The sequence below is a fragment of the Bufo bufo genome, chromosome 7, assembly GCF_905171765.1.
Source record: "Bufo bufo chromosome 7, aBufBuf1.1, whole genome shotgun sequence".
Taxonomy (NCBI): Eukaryota; Metazoa; Chordata; class Amphibia; order Anura; family Bufonidae; genus Bufo; species Bufo bufo.
In genome coordinates this window covers 126,400,511-126,423,662 of record NC_053395.1, presented here as the reverse complement: position 1 = coordinate 126,423,662, position 23,152 = coordinate 126,400,511, and positions in this window count along the sequence as shown.

Here is a 23,152-nt window from a genome sequence, read left to right as displayed (position 1 = left end):
ACTATCAAGGGCCTGCTGGTGGCTCTCTAAAACATTAGAGGCGAGGGCCTGCTGCTGTTCTGACCATCTAAAACATTAGGGGTGAGGGTCTGCTGCTGAGCTGACCATCTAAAAAATTAGGGGTGAGGGTCTGCTGCTGAGCTGACCATCTAAAACATTAGGGGTGAGGGTATGCTGCCAAGCTGACTCTCTAAAACATTAGGGGCGAGTGCTTGCTGCTGATCTGACTAAGGAAAAAATTATGGGTGAGGGCCTACTGCTGAGCTGACCATCTAAAACATTAGGGGTAATGGTCTGCTGCTGAGCTGACTCTCTAAAACATTAGGGGCGAGTGCCTGCTGCTGAGCTGACCATCGAAAAAATTATGATTGAGGGTCTGCTGCTGAGCTGACTCTCTAAAACATTAGCGTCGAGTGCTTGCTGCTGATCTGATCATGTAAAAAATTATGGGCGAGGGCCTGCTGCTGAGCTGACCATCAAAAAAAAATATGGTTGAGGTCCTGCTGATGAGCTGACCCTGTAAAACATTAGGAGCGAGGGCAGCCTAATAAGATTGTTGATATGATATAGGACGAGGAGTACAAGAAAAGGAAGATTGAACCATTCAGTGCCTTGCAAAAGTATTCACCCCCCTTGAATTTTTTCGTATTTTGTTACATTACAGCCTTAAGTTCAATGTTTTGTTAATCAGAATTTTATGTGATGGATCAGAACAAAATAGTCAAAGTTGGTGAAGTGAAATGAGAAAAATATATAAATGAAACTATTGTTTAAAAATAGAAAACAGAAAATTGTCATGTGCATATTGTGGCAATGTGAACTGTAAAATGCATGGGAAAGTCCCTGAAGGGGGTTATATCTCTCCCAGGTTCCTCAACTGTAGTGATGAGCGGGAGGTGCCATATTCGATTTCGCGATAATTCGCAAATATTCAATTGAATATTCGTCTTATATTAGTTGAAATTGAATATTCATCATTATTCTATTTAGCGCGATTAATATGCGATTTAATTATTCGCTTATTGCGATTTTAACTGTATAAGGCAACTTTCCTATTGGTTGGCTAATGGCTATATGTGTATTTTACGAATATTCGCTATATTGCTATAACTTTGTTTTTTAGAATATTCGAAGAAACTAATATAAAGCAATATAGCGAATATATTCGTTATTTAGAATATTCATCTTTTTTTTCCAATCTCTACTGTTATTCCACTTTGGCATACTCCCCCCAGACAAGCGTTCCCGTCACTTTGGGAACGCCTGTGGGTTAGAATATACCATATGATCTGAGTTTTCACGATCTTAGGGAAAACTCAGATCCGATGGTATTTTCTAACCTACAGTCATTCCCATGGTGACGGGGACGCTTGTCGGGGAAGAGTATGCCGAAGTTGATTAACAGTACACTTTGAAAAAATAAATAAATAAAAATATTCTAAATAAAGAATATATTCGCTATATTGCTACATATTAGTTTTTTTTAATATTCGTGGATATTCCAATGAAAAGAATATAGCAATATTCAGCCGATCTCTAATAGTTTGATAAACGAAAATTTGGGTAGACGGGCTTAGAATAAAGCGGGTAACGTAAACAGGAGTTAAAAAGCGTCTGACATAATTTACAGTATTCAAACCGCCCAGTGACTGTGACCAGTGTGAACTACCCTTCCAGTGTGAAATATTTGTAGATGCGAATATTATCTATATTGATACGATTTTTTAATTATTTTTGTCTGAAAGTCCATTCAACACATTTTAACTGGTTACAGTATATATTGCGAAGTGGTGAAATTAGCATTCTTGTTTCATCGGCGCACAATGTTAGTAGCATGTATGTATGGTCCATGGAAAAACTCTATCACATGCACATAGCACATAAATTTTCCTGCCACTAAATATATACCACACACTATACAGTATAACACACACACACAATATATATGGAGATTCTATTTTATGACCAAGAGCTTTCTTAGTCTGAATATAAGGTTTTGCCGGTTCAATTTGCGCTACACAGGGTGCACCCCGGCTAGGCGAACCAGCTATACAACACATACGGTACCGTGCCTTAAGAAGACAGGTACATCTCAACTTACTTGGGCAATATCTTATTTGTCAGAGCCCACACACATAGAATCTCAATAGAATCAGGATTCTAAACAGTAACATGAAAATTTAACTTTCAAAATGCTTTTTTTTTCCGGATAAATGTTTAATATGTGGTATACTAAAAATGTTTTGAATATATGCTTTCATCTTTATCCATCAGCAATTTCCTCTTCGGTGATATGACCGGACCACGAAAAGAAAGGACAAAATGGAGATAGTACTGTCTCTTCAATCTGAATTATATCCAAAATATGGAGTGTGGCATGAAATACCAGCCATCCCAATAAAATGGTGTGACATCAAGCGGCTAAACTATGATCGAGAAGTAGAGTATAGTTCAAGATTATGAATTTGGTCCCTCTCTCTACAACACTCTGTAATGTATATATACAGTAATGCTGCTAATCCGTACAGATGTAGTAGGGTTAACACACTACCTCTTAAATCAAATTTATTAACTCATCACGTTTTCTTGAAACAAAATCCATTAAAAAATATATATATTGACGCATAACATTTCATTTAGTTTACATAACATGTCTCATAAAGCATGTGTGTTAACTTTACCACATCAGTATTTTATTCTTGTTACAGATATCTTACACTCCAGCTGAGTAAATCCGTACAGTGTCTCTCAAAAATCAAGTAAATCCAAAGGTGTTGTGAATATATAGCTCCCAATCCCCCACAAACAGGATCCAGGACTTCCGGAATGGGGAAAAAACAATCAACTTTATTAATGGCCACAGCTCAGCCTTTTATCAAGTCTCTCGGCAAGGGTTACTCACACGGGGCCCTTGTGGGGAACAGGTACACAAAATACAGTGACCAATCAATATACAGTGAGATATAACACACTCCCACATGAACAGTAAAATCTCTCCTCTCTATCCTGGAGATAATTGAATAAAGGGGCCAGACATAGTTCCATGCGGTCGATGACTAAGACCATTGTGTTTTCTAAATGTATCACAGGCAATATCCATTGTGTTTGTTGATTGTGTCATGGGCAATATCCATTGTGTTCGCTAACTGTGTCACAGGCAGATAAGGTGGTTTTTGTACATTTAAAGGGCGAAATAGGGTTAACTACATGAACAGCAGACGAAATACAAGAGTCTGGACATTCATAAAACAGGGGTTTTGTCACAATTTTTAATACCGGTTTTGACATGTACAAAATCATCCGGTTACGTCATACATCTCTCCCTCGTTGTGATTGTATACATATATAGAGTTATACACACAGCGCGGGACCCATGTATGATGTCACCAGATGATTTTATATGTTTCACACACACACATAAATATATATACAGTACAGACCAAAAGTTTGGACACACCTTCTCATTCAAAGAGTTTTCTTTTTTTTCATGACTATGAAGGCATCAAAACTATGAATTAACACATGTGGAATTATATACATAACAAACAAGTGTGAAACAACTGAAAATATGTCATATTCTAGGTTCTTCAAAGTAGCCACCTTTTGCTTTGATTACTGCTTTGCACACTCTTGGCATTCTCTTGATGAGCTTCAAGAGGTAGTCCCCTGAAATGGTCTTCCAACAGTCTTGAAGGAGTTCCCAGAGATGCTTAGCACTTGTTGGCCCTTTTGCCTTCACTCTGCGGTCCAGCTCACCCCAAACCATCTCGATTGGGTTCAGGTCCGGTGACTGTGGAGGCCAGGTCATCTGGCGCAGCACCCCATCACTCTCCTTCATGGTCAAATAGCCCTTACTTTCTACATTTTCCAAATTTTTCGGCTGACTGACTGACCTTCATTTCTTAAAGTAATGATGGCCACTCGTTTTTCTTTACTTAGCTGCTTTTTTCCTGCCATAATACAAATTCTAACAGTCTATTCAGTAGGACTATCAGCTGTGTATCCATCTGACTTCTCCTCAACGCAACTGATGGTCCCAACACCATTTATAAGGCAAGAAATCCCACTTATTAAACCTGACAGGGCACACCTATGAAGTGAAAACCATTTCAGGGGACTACCTCTTGAAGCTCATCAAAAGAATGCCAAGAGTGTGCAAAGCAGTAATCAAAGCAAAAGGTGGCTACTTTGAAGAACCTAGAATATGACATATTTTCAGTTGTTTCACACTTGTTTGTTATGTATATAATTCCACATGTGTTAATTCATAGTTTTGATGCCTTCATAGTCATGAAAATAAAGAAAACTCTTTGAATGAGAAGGTGTGTCCAAACTTTTGGTCTGTACTGTACGTCTCGTTGTTTATATATACATTAACAGCAAACATCTTTTAGTATTCCGGTGAAAGGACCCGTCCAATACATACATCCCCCTTGTAATTTTCATGAAATTACAGAGTACATATACAGTACAGACCAAAAGTTTGGACACACCTTCTCATGAAAAATAAGTGTTCTTTATTTTCATGACTATGAAGGCATCAAAACTATAATTTAACACATGTGGAATTATATACATAACAAACAAGTGTGAAACAACTGAAAATATGTCATATTCAAGGTTCTTCAAAGTAGCCACCTTTTGCTTTGATTACTGCTTTGCACACTCTTGGCATTCTCTTGATGAGCTTCAAGAGGTAGTCCCCTGAAATGGTCTTCCAACAGTCATGAAGGAGTTCCCAGAGATGCTTAGCACTTGTTGGCCCTTTTGCCTTCACTCTGCGGTCCAGCTCACCCCAAACCATCTCGATTGGGTTCAGGTCCAGTGACTGTGGAGGCCAGGTCATCTGGCGCAGCACCCCATCACTCTCCTTCATGGTCAAATAGCCCTTACTTTCAAAGTTTTCCCAATTTTTCGGCTGACTGACTGACCTTCTTAAAGTAATGATGGCCACTCGTTTTTCTTTACTTAGCTGATTTTTTCTTGCCATAATACAAATTCTAACAGTCTATTCAGTAGGACTATCAGCTGTGTATCCACCTGACTTCTCCTTAACGCAACTGATGGTCCCAACCTCATTTATAAGGCAAGAAATCCCACTTATTAAACCTGACAGGGCACACCTGTGAAGTGAAAACCATTTCAGGGGACTACCTCTTGAAGCTCATCAATAGAATGCTAAGAGTGTGCAAAGCAGTAATCAAAGCAAAAGGTGGCTACTTTGAAGAACCTAGAATATTACATATTTTCAGTTGTTTCACACTTGTTTGCTATGTATATAATTCCACATGTGTTAATTCATAGTTTTGATCCCTTTAGTGTGAATCTACAATTTTCATAGTCATGAAAATAAAGAAAACTCTTTGAATGAGAAGGTGTGTCCAAACTTTTGGTCTGTACTGTATATATATATATATATATATATATATATATATGTACACACACCAGTAAATTCACCTCATAAACCAATAATTCAATGCAATATGAGAGGTTAAGATTGTAATAGAGGGAAGGTATGGGAGATCAGACCTTAGTGATGTAAACTGTTGATTTTACATGGAAGACTAACATTAACCGCTGAATAGACCTGCGATAAACTGTGGATAAATAGAATTTAACAATCAAGTCCGCTCACCAGTCACCACTAGGGTTGAGCGAACCCGAACTGTAAAGTTTAGGATTTTGGGACCCCGGACCCGAACCCAAACATTTCCGTAAAAGTTTGGGTTTGGGTTCGGTGTTCGCCGCTTTCTTGGCGCTTTTTGAAAGGCTGCACAGCAGCCAATCAACAAGCGTCATACTACTTGCCCCAAGAGGCCATCACAGCCATGCCTACTAATGGCATGGCTGTGATTGGCCAGAGCAGCATGTGACCCAGGCTCTATATAAGCTTGAGTCACGTAGCGCTGCACGTCAATCTGCTGTTACAAGTGTAGGGAGAGGATGCTGCTGGACTTGTGATTTCAGGGAGAGCATAGGAGAGAATCTAACTCAGCGATCTACAGACAAATAGTTGTGTGGGTGCAGGGCACTATCGTTTTACCCTGCCCTGAGCTCATTGACCAAAAAATGCAAACTTTTAGAATTCTGTTAGTTAGGTGGGTGGCGGCGGTGGGGCCATTTTATGCATGCTCAGTGCACCAGCACTGCATCTGAGCTTTTGGGACATTGCAAATCACCATTTTTTGGGGGCAAACTACAACATCTGTATTAGTCAGTGTGCAATTTAAGGTAGAAATACACCCATCATTTTCTGGGGTTTGAAAAACACACTCTTTTGACAAAAAACACTATTTTCAGGCCTTGCAGCATCAGCACGCGTGAAATTACAGGCTTATATACTGCTGTCAAATTCAGTTTTTAAACAAACACTTATTTGGGCACAAAAAATTCAGTTGGCAGCCTTTGATGCAGATGTCATTGTGAGATACACCCTTAATACATTTGGGTTACATTCAGAGATTTTAAATACCGCCATTTGGTGCACCAATATTGAATTCAGGCCTACACTGGTTCAGGCCCTGTGAGATACCCCCTCTACATACAGGGGTTTGAATTAGGCATTTGAAATACAGCCATTTGAAATACAGCCATTTTGTGCAAAGATATATTTACTTCAGGCATACACTGATTCAGGGCGTGTGTGATACTCCCTATACATACAGGGGTTTAATTCAGCCATTTAAAATACAGCTGTTTGAAATACAGCCATTTTGTGCAAATAAATCTTTACTTCAGTCCTACACTGATTCAGGGCGTGTGTTATCCCCCCTATACATACAGGGGTTTAAATTAGGCATTTGAAATACAGCCATTTGAAATACAGCCTTTTTGTGCAAAGATATGTTTACTTCAGGCCTACACAGGTTCAGACCGAGTGTGACCCTTCCTATACATACAGGGGTTTGAATTAGGCATTTGAAATACAGCCATTTTATGCAAAGATATATTTACTGCAGGTCTACACTGGTTACAGGCGTGTGTGATCCCCCCTATACATACAGGGGTTTGAATTAGGCATTTGAAATACAGCCATTTGAAATACAGCCATTTTGTGCAAAGATATATTTACTTCAGGCCTACACTGGTTCAGAGCGTGTGTGATCCCCCCTATACATACAGGGGTTTGAATTAGGCATTTGAAATACAGCCATTTGAAAAACAGCCTTTTTGTGCAAAGATATATTTACTTCAGGCCTACACTGATTCAGGGCGTGTGTGATCCCCCCTATACATACAGGGGTTTGATTCAGCCATTTGAAATACAGTCTTTCACCTCACCCCCTTGCAAATCAGCCAAGCAGTCTGAGCCCCAAGTCATGCAGCAGTCTCTTCTGCTTTTTGATGACTCTGTTAGCAGGGTTTCCCAGGGCCATCCACCTATCCCTGCCCCAGAAGTGGAAGAGATTGAGTGCACCGATGCCCAACCACTTATTTTTCAAGATGAGTACATGGGAGCACCATCGCAGCACGTCTCGGATGATGACGAAACACAGGGGTTTGAATTAGGCATTTGAAATACAGCCATTTTGTGCAAAGATATATTTACTTCAGGCATACACTGATTCAGGGCGTGTGTGATCCTCCCTATACATACAGGGGTTTGATTTAGCCATTTGAAATACAGCCGTTTGAAATACAGCCTTTTTGTGCAAAGATATATTTACTTCAGGCCTACACAGGTTCAGGGCGTGTGTGATCCCCCCTATACATACAAGGGTTTGAATTAGGCAGTTGAAATACAGCCATTTGAAATACAGCCATTTTGTGCAAAGATATATTTACTGCAGGCCTACACTGATTCAGGGCGTGTGTGATCCCCCTATACATACAGGGGTTTGATTTAGCCTTTTGAAATACAGCCTTTTTGTGCAAAGATATATTTACTTCAGGCCTACAGAGGTTCAGGCCCTGTGAGGTACTACCTCTACATACAGGGGTTTGAATTAGGCATTTGAAATACAGCCATTTGAAATACAGCCATTTGAAATACAGCCAATTTGTGCAAAGATATATTTACTGCAGGCAGAGGCGTATCTAGTGAAAATGGCGCCTATGGCAAGCACTGAAACTGCGCCCCTGTCAAAATATTTTAAACCCATCTTTCAGATAACCTTAACAAAAAAAAAAACAGCTGACAAATCTTCAAGTCAAACTCTTTAATCTTCCAATTAAAGTTTTTGTTGCCTAAAATTAATGTTTGTAAGGTAGAAAAACAGAATAGTGTAATGATTCTGTTAAAAAACGAGTAAATACTTATTAAATTCCTTCATCTATATCACCTCCGGCGTTCTAGTTTCTGTTCTCTCATTCACTTCCTGGCTTGCGGCGCTCGTTCATGTAAGAACTACATTTCCCAGTATGCATTGCAGCACGCATAGTAATTCACATCTCCTTGATGTCTCTAACACGTAGAGAGCGTCCTGCCACACAGATGTAGTTCCCAGGAGGGGGTAGGAACAGTGTACACAATGATTCGAAAGCGCCACTGCCCATTGAAATCAATGGGCAGCGCCGCCGAACCGCCAGCAATGCACCGCTGCAAGCTGCATTTTGCGGGCGGTTTTAACCCTTTTTGGGCAGCTAGTGGAAGCTCAAAGTCCTGCGAGCCGCATATTTGAGGCGCCCTGCTAGCGGCTGAATAGCGCCGCAAAAACTACAGTAAAGCGCCGCTCAAATAGCGACGCTTTACCGCCAATAGCGCAACGCCCCAGTGTGACAATAGCCTAAGCCTGGCATCATGACAGTCTCAAACAGAAGCAAGCAGCCCATCCAATATAGTGCTTGCACAATATGGATTAAATTAATTATAATTATGCATAGCCATAGATATAAATAAAGTGATTTGTGCAACAGCAGGTACAACTTGCACAAATCACTTTATTTAGGATATCTATGCATAATTCTAATTAATTTATTCCATATATTTAGCAGCACTATATTAGGTATTTAGCAAGGTTACATTTATTAGGTTGCCTGCAGTGCTTGGCAGATTGCAGAATGTCAGTACATCATTATACAGTGTGATCATGATGTGTGTGTGTACCGTAGCAGACTAGCAGTGCTGCCTGGCTGGGGGTCCAATCGTCCAACTTCTCACAGTTCTTCTCCTCACTTCACCTCAGTGCAGTCAGTCACGGTGACTGAGTCACCTCACGAGTGACACGCTTGGATAAATGAAGCTACGATACGCAGAGGAGGGTAGGCGGAGCTTGAGGCGGAGCTGGAGGCGGAGCCTCTGCAAGTTAGCAGATACACGGACGGACTGGGCGATCCCATTCATAGAAAATCATGGGGGCGCCTGTCTTTCTCCTACATGCCAGCCCTCAGTCCAGACTGTCCAGCCAAGGTAAAAGTACTTTCCAAGTTAATTTGCGTGCCGCCGCCAGCGCTGGGGCTAAAGGAGGTGGCTGCAGAATGGGTGGGAATTTTTTTTTCATGATATTTTTTTTTTTGTCGCCCCCCCCCGCTTGGCGCCTATGGCACTAGCCATGGCTGCCATAGCTTGGATACGCCACTGACTGCAGGCCTACAGAGGTTCAGGCCCTCTGAGATACTACCTCTACATACAGGGGTTTAAATTAGGCATTTGAAATACAGCCATTTTGGGCAAAAAAATCTTTTATTGAGGCCTAGTCTGGTTCAGGCCGTTTGATATACACCCTTTACATACTGTCGTTCTATTCTACTATTAATTAAACACCCATTTAGGGCAAGATCCTAAATGTAAAAAATGTGAGGAGAGCGTCAAATAAGGGACGTGGCCCAGGTCGTGGTGCTGCTGGTGTAGCTCCTGTTGCAGGGAGAGGACGTGGTCGATCTGTGCCAGCTACACGCACAAGTGAAACCCCTTCCTCAGGTTCGAGTAGGCGACAAAATCTGCAGCGGTATTTGGTCGGGCCTAATGCTGCTCTACGAATGGTGAGGCCTGAACAAGTACAGGCGATAGTAGATTGGGTTGCTGACAGTGGACAGTGGAGCCTGAAGCGAGGCATAAACGTTCTCAACCTGAGCACAACCTGCATGACCAGGCATTTAAGTGCAAAGCACCAGCTGCAGTGGAGTAGACAACTCAAAAACCAAGAATGGTCTCTGGCTCCTCCTGCTTCCTCTTCTGCTGCAGTCGCGGCCTCTTCATCCACCTCTGGAGTGACAGTACCACCTGGCACCCCGCAAACAGAAGATCTGCCAGCAACACCAACACCTGGGTCACCAAGCATCTCCACAATGTCCCACGGAAGCGTTCACTCTCTATATCACAAACGCTGGAGAGGAAGAGGAAGTACCCCCCCTACCTACCCGCGATCCCTAGCCCTGAATGCCAGCATTTCTAAATGACTTGCCTTTGAAATTCTGTCATTCTGTCTGGTGGAGACGGATAGTTTTAAAGGCCTTATGGTGGTGGCTGTCCCACAGTACGTCGTGCCCAGCCGCTCTACTTTTCAAGGCGAGCCATCCCTTCCCTTCACAACCAAGTAGGGGACAAAATCAGGTGTGCACTGCGCAACGCCATCTGTGGCAAGGTGCACCTGACTACGGATACGTGGACCAGTAAGCTTGGTCAGGGCCGTTATATCTCCATAACAACACACTGGGTAAATGCAGTGGCGGCTGGGCCTGAGGCGGATAGCAGTTTGGCGCATGTCCTTCCACCACCGAGGATTGCAGGGCGCTTCAGTTTGCCTCCTGTTGCTTCCTCCTCCTTCTCTGCTTCCTCATCCTCTACCAGCTCCTAATCCGGTCAGCGTAACACCTTCACCACCAACTTCAGCACAGCCAGGGATAAACGACAGCAGGCAGTTTTAAAACGTATCTGTTTGGGGGACAAACCCCACACCGCGCAGGAGCTGTGGACGAGCCTTGAACAACAGACCGATGAGTGGTTTGTGCCAGTCAGCCTCAAGCCCGGCCTATTGGTGTGCGATAATGGGCGAAATCTCGTAGCAGCTCTTGGACTAGCCGGTTTGACGCACATCCCTTGCCTGGCGCATGTGCTGAATTCGGTGGTGCAGAGATTCCTTAAAAATTACCCCGACATGTCAGAGCTGCTGCATAAAGTGCGGGCCATCTGTGCGTGCTTTCGGCGTTCTCACCCTGCTGCTGCTCGCCTGTCAGCGCTGCAGCGTAACTTCGGCCTTCCCGCTCACCGCCTCATATGCGACGTGCCCACAAGGTGGAACTCCACCTTGCACATGCTGGCCAGCTGCAGCACGCATGGGTGAGCCGATTGGTGGAACAGCACCACTTCACCACCAATGACTGGGCCTCCATGCGAGACCTGTGTTCCTTGTTGCGCTGTTTCGAGTACTCCACCAACATGGCCAATGCCGATAACGCCATTCTCAGCGTTACTATCCCACTTCTATGCCTCCTTGAAAAAACGCTTATGGCGATGATGGAAGATGATGTGGCACAGGAGGAGGAGGAAGAGGGTTTCCATCCAGTCATTCCCAAGTGGCTCCGAGGGTGAGTTCCTGTACCCACAAACCCAAGGTACACAATTGTCCAGCCAGGGCACAGTTCTAGAGGATGAGGAGGTGGAGGATGAGGAGAAGGAGATGAAGGAGGAGGCACCATGTTCACAGCAGGGTGGCACCCAGACCAGCTCATGGCCATCACTGGTGCGTGGATGGGGGGATACAGAGGACACAGACAATACACCTCCCACAGAGGACAGCTTTTTGTTGCCTCTGGGCAGCCTGTCACACATGAGCGATTACATGCTGTAGTGTCTCTGCAATGACCGCCGAGTTGCCCACATTCTAACTTGTGCTGATTACTGGGTGGCCACTGTGCTGGATCCCTGATACAAGGACAACGTACCATCCTTAATTCTGTCACTGGAGCGTGATCGTAAGATGCGCGAGTACAAGCGCACGCTGGTAGACGCGCTGCTGGTGGCATTCCCACCTGACAGCGGGGGCACAGTGGGAGCACAAGGCGAAGGCAGAGGGCGAGGAAGAGGTCGCCAACGCAGCTGGGGCACCGCCAGCACCTCAGAAGGCATGGTTAGAATGGCCGAAATGTGGAAAAGATTTGTCAGCACGCCACAACAACCAGCACCACCAGCTGATATGGAACGTCTTAGCAGGAGGCAGCATTTCACCAACATGGTGGAGCAGTATGTGTGCACATGCATACACGTACTGAATGACGGGTCTTCCCCCTTCAACTTCTGGGTCTCCAAATTGGGCACATGGCCTGAGCTCGCCCTTTACGCCTTGGAGTTGCTGGCCTACCCTGCAGCCAGTGTATTATCTGAACGTGTGTTTAGCACGGCAGGGGGCGTCATCACAGACAAGCGCAGCCACCTGTCCACAGCCAACGTGGACAAGCTCACGTTCATTAAAATGAACCAGGCTTGGATCCCACAAGACTTGTCTGTACCTTGTGCAGAATAGACATTTATACCACCATCAAACATACATTTTTGTACTCAAGTCAAGTGCAATGATTCTTTGTTTTTTTTGTTTTTTATTTGTCCCAATATTTTGGGGGCTACCTACCCCAATAAAAATAAAAAAAACATTGTTGGCTACCTCCTCCTCCTTCATTGCTGCCTCCACCTACAACAACACATTCACCGCCTCCTCAACCTCCGACTCCATATCCACCTCTTTCTCTGAGTTGCAGGTTAATAATTTGTCATTTTTAGTTATTTTATTTTATTTTAAGTTATTTCCCTATCCACATTTGTTTGCAGAGCAGTTGCCATGCTCTTAAGCACATTTTACTGCCTTTTACATCCCTCTAGCCTTTTCAAGGACTATTTTAGAGCCATTTAATGCAAACAAGTGCCAATTTTAGTGCCCTAAAATGAAAAAAATCATATTTTCAATTGTTGGGTGACATTTTACCATTTTTGGCATATACAAACCCCTGCTGTGCCTGGGTGACAGGGGCCTAAACCTCTCAAAATCCTCTGTTCTATTGCTGGGTGACATGAACCCCCTTTTGCCGTGAATGAACCCCTGTTGTGCCTGGGTGACAGGAGCCTAAATCTCTCAAAATCCTCTGTTCTATTGCTGGGTGACATGCACCCCCTTTTGCCATGAATGAACCCCTGCTGTGCCTGGGTGACATGGACCTAAATCTCTTAAAATCCTCTGTTCTGTTGTTGGGTGACATGAACCACCTTTTGCCGTGAATGAACCCCTGCTGTGCCTGGGTGACAGGGGCCTAAACCTCTCAAAATCCTCTGTTCTATTGCTGGGTGACATGAACCCCCTTTTGCCGTGAATGAACCCCTGTTGTGCCTGGGTGACAGGAGCCTAAATCTCTCAAAATCCTCTGTTCTATTGCTGGGTGACATGCACCCCCTTTTGCCATGAATGAACCCCTGCTGTGCCTGGGTGACATGGACCTAAATCTCTTAAAATCCTCTGTTCTGTTGTTGGGTGACATGAACCACCTTTTGCCGTGAATGAACCCCTGCTGTGCCTAGGTGACATGGGCCTCGTTCTCTCAAAATCCTCTGTTCTATTGCTGGGTGAGAAGAACCCCCTTTTGCCGTGAATGAACCCCTGCTGTGCCTGGGTGACAGGGGTCTAAATCTCTCAAAATCCTCTGTTCTATTGCTGGGTGACATGAACCCCCTTTTGCCGTGAATGAACCTCTGCTGTGCCTGGGTGACAGGGGCCTCATTCTCTCAAAATCCTCTGTTCTATTGCTGGGTGACATGAACCCCCTTTTGCCGTGAATGAACCCCTGCTCTGCATTGCTGACAGGGAACTAAATTTAGTGAAAACATCTGTTACTGATCGGAAGATGCCCGACTACAAGCGCACGCTGCTGATGGCATTCCCAACTGACAGCAGGGGGGCACAGTGGAAGCACAAGGCGAAGGCAGAGGAGGAGGAAGAAGACGCCAATGCAGCTGGGGCACCGCCAGCACCTGAGAAGGCAGGTTTAGCATGGCCAAAATGTGGAAAAGCTTTGTCAGCCTTGGAGGTGCTGACCTACCCTGCAGCCAGTGTATAGTGTGAACGTGTGTTTAGCACGGCAGAGAGCATTATCACAGGCCTCAGCCAATGTGGACAAGCGTTTATTAAAATGAACCAGGCATGGATCCCACAGTACCTTGTGCAGAATAGACATTTATACCAGCCTCAACCATCCATTCTTGTACTCAAGTGCACTTATTCTTTGTTTTATCAGTGTTGGCTACCTATTCCTCCTTTACCGCCGCTTCCACCTACACCGCCACGTCAACCTACACCGCCACATCCACCCATCCACCGCCTCCTCAACCTCCTACTCCTAGATCCAGATTGTTATTTTGAATTTTTCTGTATTTTATGTTATTTTAAGATTGATAATTGTTGTTACCACCCTGTTCCGCCCTGCATACCCATTGGCTCTCTAACAGGTGGTTACGGTGGAGATACCCTTTATAAAGTCCAGCAGCAGCGTCTCTATTCAATGCTGTCCAGAACCCCTGATGAAGCCAGATTAGCTGGCGAAACATGTTGGGGGACAGAGTTTAGTGTTTTTTAGCTTCTGAAACCTGTCTGTTCCAAGTGAAAAGTGCAGTCTAGCGTCAGTACAGTCCCACAAGTGAATAGTGGCTGAATTATACTAACATACACAGGACGTTTAAGCGCTGAGTGCTATATAGGTAGCAAGTGTGTGACCTGGGGAGTGCATTGGTCATAGCAACTATAGCACATGAAGCTCACTACAGACTAGGCATCAGATAGTTTTAATCCTCTTTAGCTCACAGTTATTTAAGTATTTCTTAAACATTTTATTAAAAGTTAAGTTTTATCATTGGCCGAATTAGGCTTTAGTTGTTGTTGACAGACAGTATAACGCTGGCAGCCACCAAAAGTAACTTACCCAACATAAAACCATACAATAACCCCATATCTAATTGCAGAACTGTTGTTTAGTTCCCCAAACCGTCAATAACCCAGCCACAATACCCTATAGCACATCTCCCTAACAAATTCCTGTGTTAGCTCATCGTACCTTGTAACTTTGACTAGTTCTACCCATTGTCACTACCAGAGCTTTGGGACGTTCTCACAGCTCTGTTTCTCCACCCCTGTGATGATGTCACTACTAGAGCTGGGAGGAGTTTTCTGTTTCCTTCCTCCCAGCTGCGTTTGATTTCCCTGCCTTTATATTCCCCCTCCTCCTATTGTAGGTGTGGATTATATTTCTCATTTGGGTTGTAGCTCTTGCTTGAGTATCTTCCCTTGTATGCTATCCTTTCACTGGACCTGTGTTCTGCTGCAGCAAGTACTCCGGATATTGCCAGCCTGTCTTTGGATCCGTCTTCACTGCGGCTGCAGCCCCTTCAGCTAAGTGTGCAGACATTGTTGTGTTTCTGTGTGTTTTCTGACTGGATCCGAGGCGACCACGGTTCCCTCCATATACTGAGCAGGGCACCGGTGGCCGTGCCCCTTCCACTATTGTAGGGGTTACAGTGGTCATCAGTCTTAGGTACGCGGGCATGCCTCCTTCCACCATTTGGATCCGGGCATGGGTTTAGCAGCATAGGGAGAGCTTTCGAGGGTCTGACAGGGGTCACCCTTTATCCTCCCTAGTTTGGGTCCAGTCAGTAGCTCTATTTTCTGTGCATGCTCTTGTTGCTCACATACAGCCGTGATATTATAATCCACCAAAACCGTCTTTTTTGACATGGATCCGCTTTCTGGCCTGGTTGACCGCATGCAGGGTCTTTCTTTGGAGGTAGCGGATCTCCGTCAATCTATGACTCAGCTTCAAGCATTGGGCTCTGCTCCGGCCCATGGAGTCTGTTGCGAGCCAAAGGTCTCACTTCCGGAAACGTTCTCCGGGGGCAGTGAGAGTTTTGTTCACTTCAGAGAGGCATGCAAACTCCATTTTTGCTTGTGTCCACATTCCTCTGGTAATCAGGAGCAGAGGGTGAGAATTGTCATCTCCCTGCTCAGGGGTAATGCTCAGACTTGGGCTTTTTCGCTGCCATCAGGGGATCCCTCCCTTCGATCCGTGGAAGGATTTTTTGTGGCCCTGGGGCAGATATATGATGACCCGGATCGTGTTGCTCTGGCCGAATCTAACTTACGTTTTTTATGCCAGAGCAAACTGTCTGCGGAGCTTTATTGTTCTGAATTTCGGAGATGGGCAGCTGATTCAGGTTGGAATGATGCTGCACTCCGGAGTCAGTTCTGTCATGGTCTCTCTGAGAGATTGAAAGATGCGTTTGCTTTCCATGAGAGACCAACGTCCTTAGAGTCTGCCATGTCATTGGCGGTACGCCTTGACAGGCGTCTAAGAGAAAGAAACGAGACCTCTCTGTCCAGCCATTGTCAGTCTAGGGGCAGTGGTGCGGACTCATTCAGTGTGCAGGGGCCTCATCCTGTCTCGCTCCCCTCTGAGGAGGAGCCCATGCAGCTAGGTCGACTTTCCCCTGATAAAAGAGGATTTAGTCCTCAGAGTATGGTGTGTTTTTGTTGTGGGGGCATAGGTCATTTGGCAAATGTTTGTCCGTCTAGGAGATTCTTGAACTGTACTAAGAGCGATAATAAGAGAAAAACCTCAAAAGGTAAATCATCAAACTCTGCTTCATCTGCTACTTTGGGCAAAGTTGATGTAGGAATTGATGCTTTTCCTCTGACCTGCAGTTCCTGTTTTCTCCTGTCTGCCAGGGTGGCGCTAGAGAGCAAAGTCATTTCTTGTGAGATTTTTGTCGATAGTGGAGCGGCCGTCAATCTTATTGACACTCAATTTGTAGCCATGCATGGTTTTCAGGTTTGCACATTAGAAAAGGATGCTATGTTAGAGCATCTTATGGGAAATAAGCAAATAACGCCATATCAGCATGGCTTCGTGAGGGATCGGTCATGTCAAACTAATTTAATCAGTTTCTATGAGGAGGTAAGTACTAGACTTGACAGCGGCAAATCAATGGATGTCGTGTATCTGGACTTCTCCAAAGCATTTGACACTGTACCTCATAAAAGGTTAGTATATAAAATGAGAATGCTCGGACTCGGAGAAAACGTCTGTAAGTGGGTAAGTAACTGGCTCAATGATAGAAAGCAGAGGGTGGTTATTAACGGTACATACTCAGATTGGGTCACTGTCACTAGTGGAGTACCTCAGGGGTCAGTATTGGGCCCTATTCTCTTCAATATATTTATTAATGATCTTGTAGAAGGCTTGCATAGTAAAATATCAATTTTCGCAGATGACACTAAACTGTGTAAAGTAATTAACACTGAAGAGGACAGTATACTACTACAGAGGGATCTGGATAGATTGGAGGCTTGGGCAGATAAGTGGCAGATGAGGTTTAACACTGAGAAATGTAAAGTTATGCACATGGGAAGGAATAATGCAAGTCACCCGTACATACTAAATGGTAAAACACTCGGTAACACTGACATGGAAAAGGATCTAGGAATTTTAATAAACAGCAAACTAAGCTGCAAAAAACAGTGTCAGGCAGCGGCTGCCAAGGCCAATAAGATAATGGGTTGCATCAAAAGGGGCATAGATGCCCGTGATGAGAACATATTCCTACTACTTTACAAATCACTGGTCAGACCACACATGGAGTACTGTGTACAGTTCTGGGCTCCTGTAAACAAGGCAGACATAGCAGAGCTGGAGAGGGTCCAGAGGAGGGCAACTAAAGTAATAACTGGAATGGGGCAACTACAGTACCCTGAAAGATTATCAAAATTAGGGTTATTCACGTTAGAAAAAAGACGACTGAGGGGAGATCTAATTACTATGTATAAATATATCAGGGGGCAGTACAGAGATCTATCCCATCATCTATTTATCCCCAGGACTGTGACTGTGACGAGGGGACATCCTCTGCGTTTGGAGGAAAGAAGGTTTGTACACAAACATAGAAAAGGGTTCTTTACGGTAAGAGCAGTGAGACTATGGAACTCTCTGCCTGAGGAGGTGGTGATGGTGAGTACAATAAAGGAATTCAAGAGGGGCCTGGATGTATTTCTGGAGTGTAATAATATTACAGGCTATAGCTACTAGAGAGGGGTCGTTGATCCAGGGAGTTATTCTGATTGCCTGATTGGAGTCGGGAAGGAATTTTTTATTCCCCTAAAGTGAGGAAAATTGGCTTCTACCTCACAGGGTTTTTTTTGCCTTCCTCTGGATCAACTTGTAGGATGACAGGCCGAACTGGATGGACAAATGTCTTTTTTCGGCCTTATGTACTATGTTACTATGTTACCTGTTTTTGCTATTGACTCTGCTCCACTCTCACAGAGATCTCTGAAGGGCATTGTTCACAATATACGGTTAGCTGTAGGTGACACTCATGTGGAGGATATATCTTGTTTTGTCCTTAACGGATTGCCTTCTCCTCTAGTTTTAGGGTTACCCTGGCTCACTAGACATAACCCCACTATTGATTGGCAAGGAAGGCAAATAAATGAGTGGAGTGACTTTTGTAGAGAGAATTGTCTTACAGCGACTTTTGCAGAGGTGTCTACTAAAACTGTGCCATCATTTCTCTCTGATTTCTCGGACGTGTTTTCCGAGAGCGGTGTTCAGGAGCTACCTCCTCACCGGGAGTTTGACTGTCCCATTAACCTCATTCCCGGCGCCAAGCTGCCAAAAGCTCGCCTCTACAATCTCTCACAACCGGAAAAAAACGCAATGCAAACCTATATCTCCGAGAGTCTCGATAAGGGGCATATTCGTCCCTCAAAATCACCTGTTGCCGCTGGTTTATTTTTTTTTTAAAAAAAAGATGGCTCTCTGAGACCTTGCCTAGATTTTAGGGAGCTGAACCGTATCACGATTCGCGATCCCTATCCCCTTCCTCTGATCCCGGACCTCTTCAACCAAATTGTTGGGGCCAAGGTTTTTTCCAAATTGGATTTGAGAGGCGCGTACAACCTGGTCAGGGCCAGAGAGGGGGATGAATGGAAAACGGCCTTTAATACCCCTAACGGGCATTTCGAGAATCTCGTTATGCCTTTCGGCCTGATGAATGCTCCGGCCGTCTTTCAGCATTTTGTTAACAGTATTTTCTACCATTTAATGGGGAAATTTGTATTGGTGTATCTTGATGATATTTTGATTTTTTCCCCTGATGTTCAGACCCATCAGGATCATCTTTTTCAGGTTCTGCAGATTCTGCGGGAAAATAAATTGTACGCCAAGCTGGAGAAATGTCTTTTTATGGTATCGGAGATTCAATTTCTGGGTTTTCTCCTCTCTGCTTCTGGTTTTCGCATGGATCCGGAGAAGGTCCGTGCTGTACTTGAGTGGGAGCTTCCTGAGAATCAGAAGGCATTGATGCGCTTTCTGGGTTTTGCGAACTATTACAGAAAGTTCATTTTGAATTATTCCTCTGTTGTCAAACCCCTCACTGACATGACAAAAAAGGGGGCGGATTTTTCCTCTTGGTCGGAGGAGGCGCTTGCAGCTTTTTCTAAGATTAAAGAGAGTTTTGCATCTGCTCCCGTCTTGGTGCATCCCGATGTTTCCTTACCTTTTATTGTTGAGGTGGATGCTTCCGAGGTGGGTGTGGGTGCGGTTTTGTCCCAGGGCTCTTCTCCTGCCAAATGGCGACCCTGTGCCTTTTTCTCTAAAAAACTCTCCCCGGCAGAGAAAAACTATGGTGTGGGAGATAGGGAGTTGTTGGCCATCAAGTTGGCTTTCGAGGAATGGCGCCATTGGTTGGAGGGGGCCAGGCACCCTATCACCGTTTTTACCGACCATAAGAATCTGGCATACTTGGAGTCGGCCAGGCGTATGAATCCGAGACAGGCCAGATGGTCTCTGTTCTTCTCCAGATTCAATTTTGTCGTCACATTCCGCCCTGGGATCAAAAATGTGAAGGCTGATGCTCTCTCTCGCTGTTTTCCGGGAGGAGGAAACTCCGAGGACCCGGGTCCCATTTTGGCGGAGGGGGTAGTTGTTTCTGCTCTATATTCGGATTTGGAGGCCGAGGTCCAGGCTGCCCAGACTGTTGTCCTTCTGGGAAGTTGTTTGTGCCTCCTGAGCTACGTCACAAACTCTTCAAGGAGCATCATGATACTGTTCTTGCTGGTCACCCCGGGAGTAGAGCCACGGTAGATCTCATTGCTCGGAGATTTTGGTGGCCGGCTCTTCGTAAGTCGGTGGAGGGTTTTGTGGCTGCTTGTGAGACGTGCGCTCGCGCTAAGGTCCCTCGTTCACGGCCTTCAGGTTCCCTTCTCCCGTTACCCATACCTTCCCGTCCTTGGACACACCTGTCCATGGACTTTATCACGGATCTTCCTCGTTCCTCAGGGAAGTCGGTGATCCTGGTGGTGGTGGACCGTTTTAGCAAGATGGCTCATTTCGTACCTTTCCCTGGTTTACCCAATACTAAAACGTTGGCGCAAGCTTTTGTCGACCATATTGTTAAATTGCATGGCATTCCCTCTGATATTGTTTCCGATAGAGGCACGCAGTTTGTGTCCAGGTTCTGGAAGGCTTTCTGTTCTCGCCTGGGGGTTCGGCTGTCCTTCTCTTCTGCTTTTCACCCGCAGTCGAATGGTCAGACTGAGCGCCTCAATCAGAATCTGGAGACATATTTGCGCTGTTTCGTGGCAGAGAACCAGGAGGATTGGTGTTCATTTCTCCCTCTTGCTGAGTTTGCTCTGAACAACCGTCGTCAGGAATCTTCTGATAAGTCGCCATTCTTTGGTGCATATGGGTTCCATCCGCAGTTTGGGACATTCTCGGGAGGGGCTCTTTCTGGTTTACCTGAGGAGGATAGATTTTCCTCGTCTTTGTCTACCATTTGGCAAAAGATTCAGAGTAATCTTAGAAAGATGAGTGAGAAGTATAAGCGTGTGGCTGATAAGAGACGTGTGCCTGGTCCGGGCCTGAGTGTGGGGCATCTGGTGTGGTTGTCTACAAGAAATATTAAACTGAAGGTTCCCTCCTGGAAATTGGGTCCCAAGTTTATTGGGCCTTATAAAATCTTGTCAGTCATCAATCCTGTTGCCTTCTGTCTTGATCTTCCACGGGTTTGGAAGATACATAATGTATTTCACAGATCTTTCTTAAAACCATATGTCCAGCCCACGGTACCCTCCTCTTTGCCTCCTCCTCCGATTTTGGTTGATGGCAATCTGGAGTTTGAGGTTTCCAGAATTGTGGACTCTCGCATTGTCCGCAGTTCTCTCCAGTACCTCGTTCATTGGAAGGGTTATGGTTCTGAGGAGAGGATGTGGGTTCCGGTGTCGGACATTAAAGCCACTCGCCTCATCAGGGCATTTCATAGGGATCATCCTGAGAAGGTGGGTCCTGGGTGTCCGGAGTCCACCCGTAGAGGGGGGGGGTACTGTCACTACCAGAGCTTTGGGACGTTCTCACAGCTCTGTTTCTCCACCCCTGTGATGATGTCACTACTAGAGCTGGGAGGAGTTTTCTGTTTCCTTCCTCCCAGCTGCGTTTGATTTCCCTGCCTTTATATTTCCCCTCCTCCTATTGTAGGTGTGGATTATATTTCTCATTTGGGTTGTAGCTCTTGCTTGAGTATCTTCCCTTGTATGCTATCCTTTCACTGGACCTGTGTTCTGCTGCAGCAAGTACTCCGGATATTGCCAGCCTGTCTTTGGATCCGTCTTCACTGCGGCTGCAGCCCCTTCAGCTAAGTGTGCAGACATTGTTGTGTATCTGTGTGTTTTCTGACTGGATCCGAGGCGACCACGGTTCCCTCCATATACTGAGCAGGGCACCGGTGGCCGTGCCCCTTCCACTATTGTAGGGGTTACAGTGGTCATCAGTCTTAGGTACGCGGGCATGCCTCCTTCCACCATTTGGATCCGGGCATGGGCTTAGCAGCATAGGGAGAGCTTTCGAGGGTCTGACAGGGGTCACCCTTTATCCTCCCTAGTTTGGGTCCGGTCAGTAGCTCTATTTTCTGTGCATGCTCTTGTTGCTCACATACAGCCGTGACACCCATATATAACACTGGTTTTGGCATATTATAAAACCACAAATTGAGGAAAATACACCATGTGGATAATCATAATCCCAACCAGATCAATATATCTCTGAATTTCTTGATCTATTACTTTGTTATGAATTTTGAGTTTTTGGTCTAAATTCTTAACATTGTGTGATTATTTGCAGGGCTTCCCGTTCCATCAACAAAACGACGAAGACCAAAATGGCCCACGGCGATCGACGCGTGCGTTCACTCAATGGGCTCCTGGCAAGGGTTATCGCCAAACATCTGCTTCCTTACAATCTGGTGGACAGCAATCCATTTAGGTAGATGTTGGAACAGGCACAACCCAGATGGCGTGTCCCCAGCCGCCATTACTTGGCCAGGAATGGCGTCCCTGCCCTGCACCACCACCTTGTGCAGAATGCATGCCTGTCGCTGGATCATGCTGTCAGCGACAGGGTACATCTCATGATGGATGCTTGTACCAGCAGACATGGGCAGGGAAGATACATTAGTTTTACAGCCTATTGGATAATAGCTCATACCATGACTGGATAACAAACACTGCAACGTTATAACACTGCCATACAGTGACTAGATAACACTGCCTTACAGTGACTGGATAACACTGCCATACAGTGACTGGATAACACTGCCATACAGTGACTGGATAACACTGCCATACAGTGACTGGATAACACTGCCATACAGTGACTGGATAACAGAGTATAAGGGGGCACAGTACAATATATGACCAGGGGCACAGTGTAGAGTATAAGAGGGCAAAGTACAGGGGTATCTCCTTATACTCCTGTAATATGCCTCCTACACAGTATTATAATGGGACATAGTGCAGGGAATAGGACACAGGGCAGGGGGCACAGTACAGGGTGGTGGACAAATACACGGTAGTGGGCCCAGGGCAGGGGGCACAATACAGCATAGGGTGCACAGTACAGGGCAGGGGGCGCAGTATAGAGAAGGGGGCACAGTACAGGGATGTGGGGCACAGTACGGGGCTGGGGGCACAGGGCTTGTGGCACAGAGCAGGGGGCACAGTACAGGGTGGTGGACAAATACACGGTAGTGGGCCCAGGGCAGGAGGCACAATACAGCATAGGGTGCACAGTACAGGGCAGGGGGCGCAGTATAGAGAAGGAGGCACAGTACAGGGATGGGGGCACAGTACGGGGCTGGGGGCACGGGGCTGGGGGCACAGAGCAGGGGGCACAGTACAGCATAGGGTGCACAGTA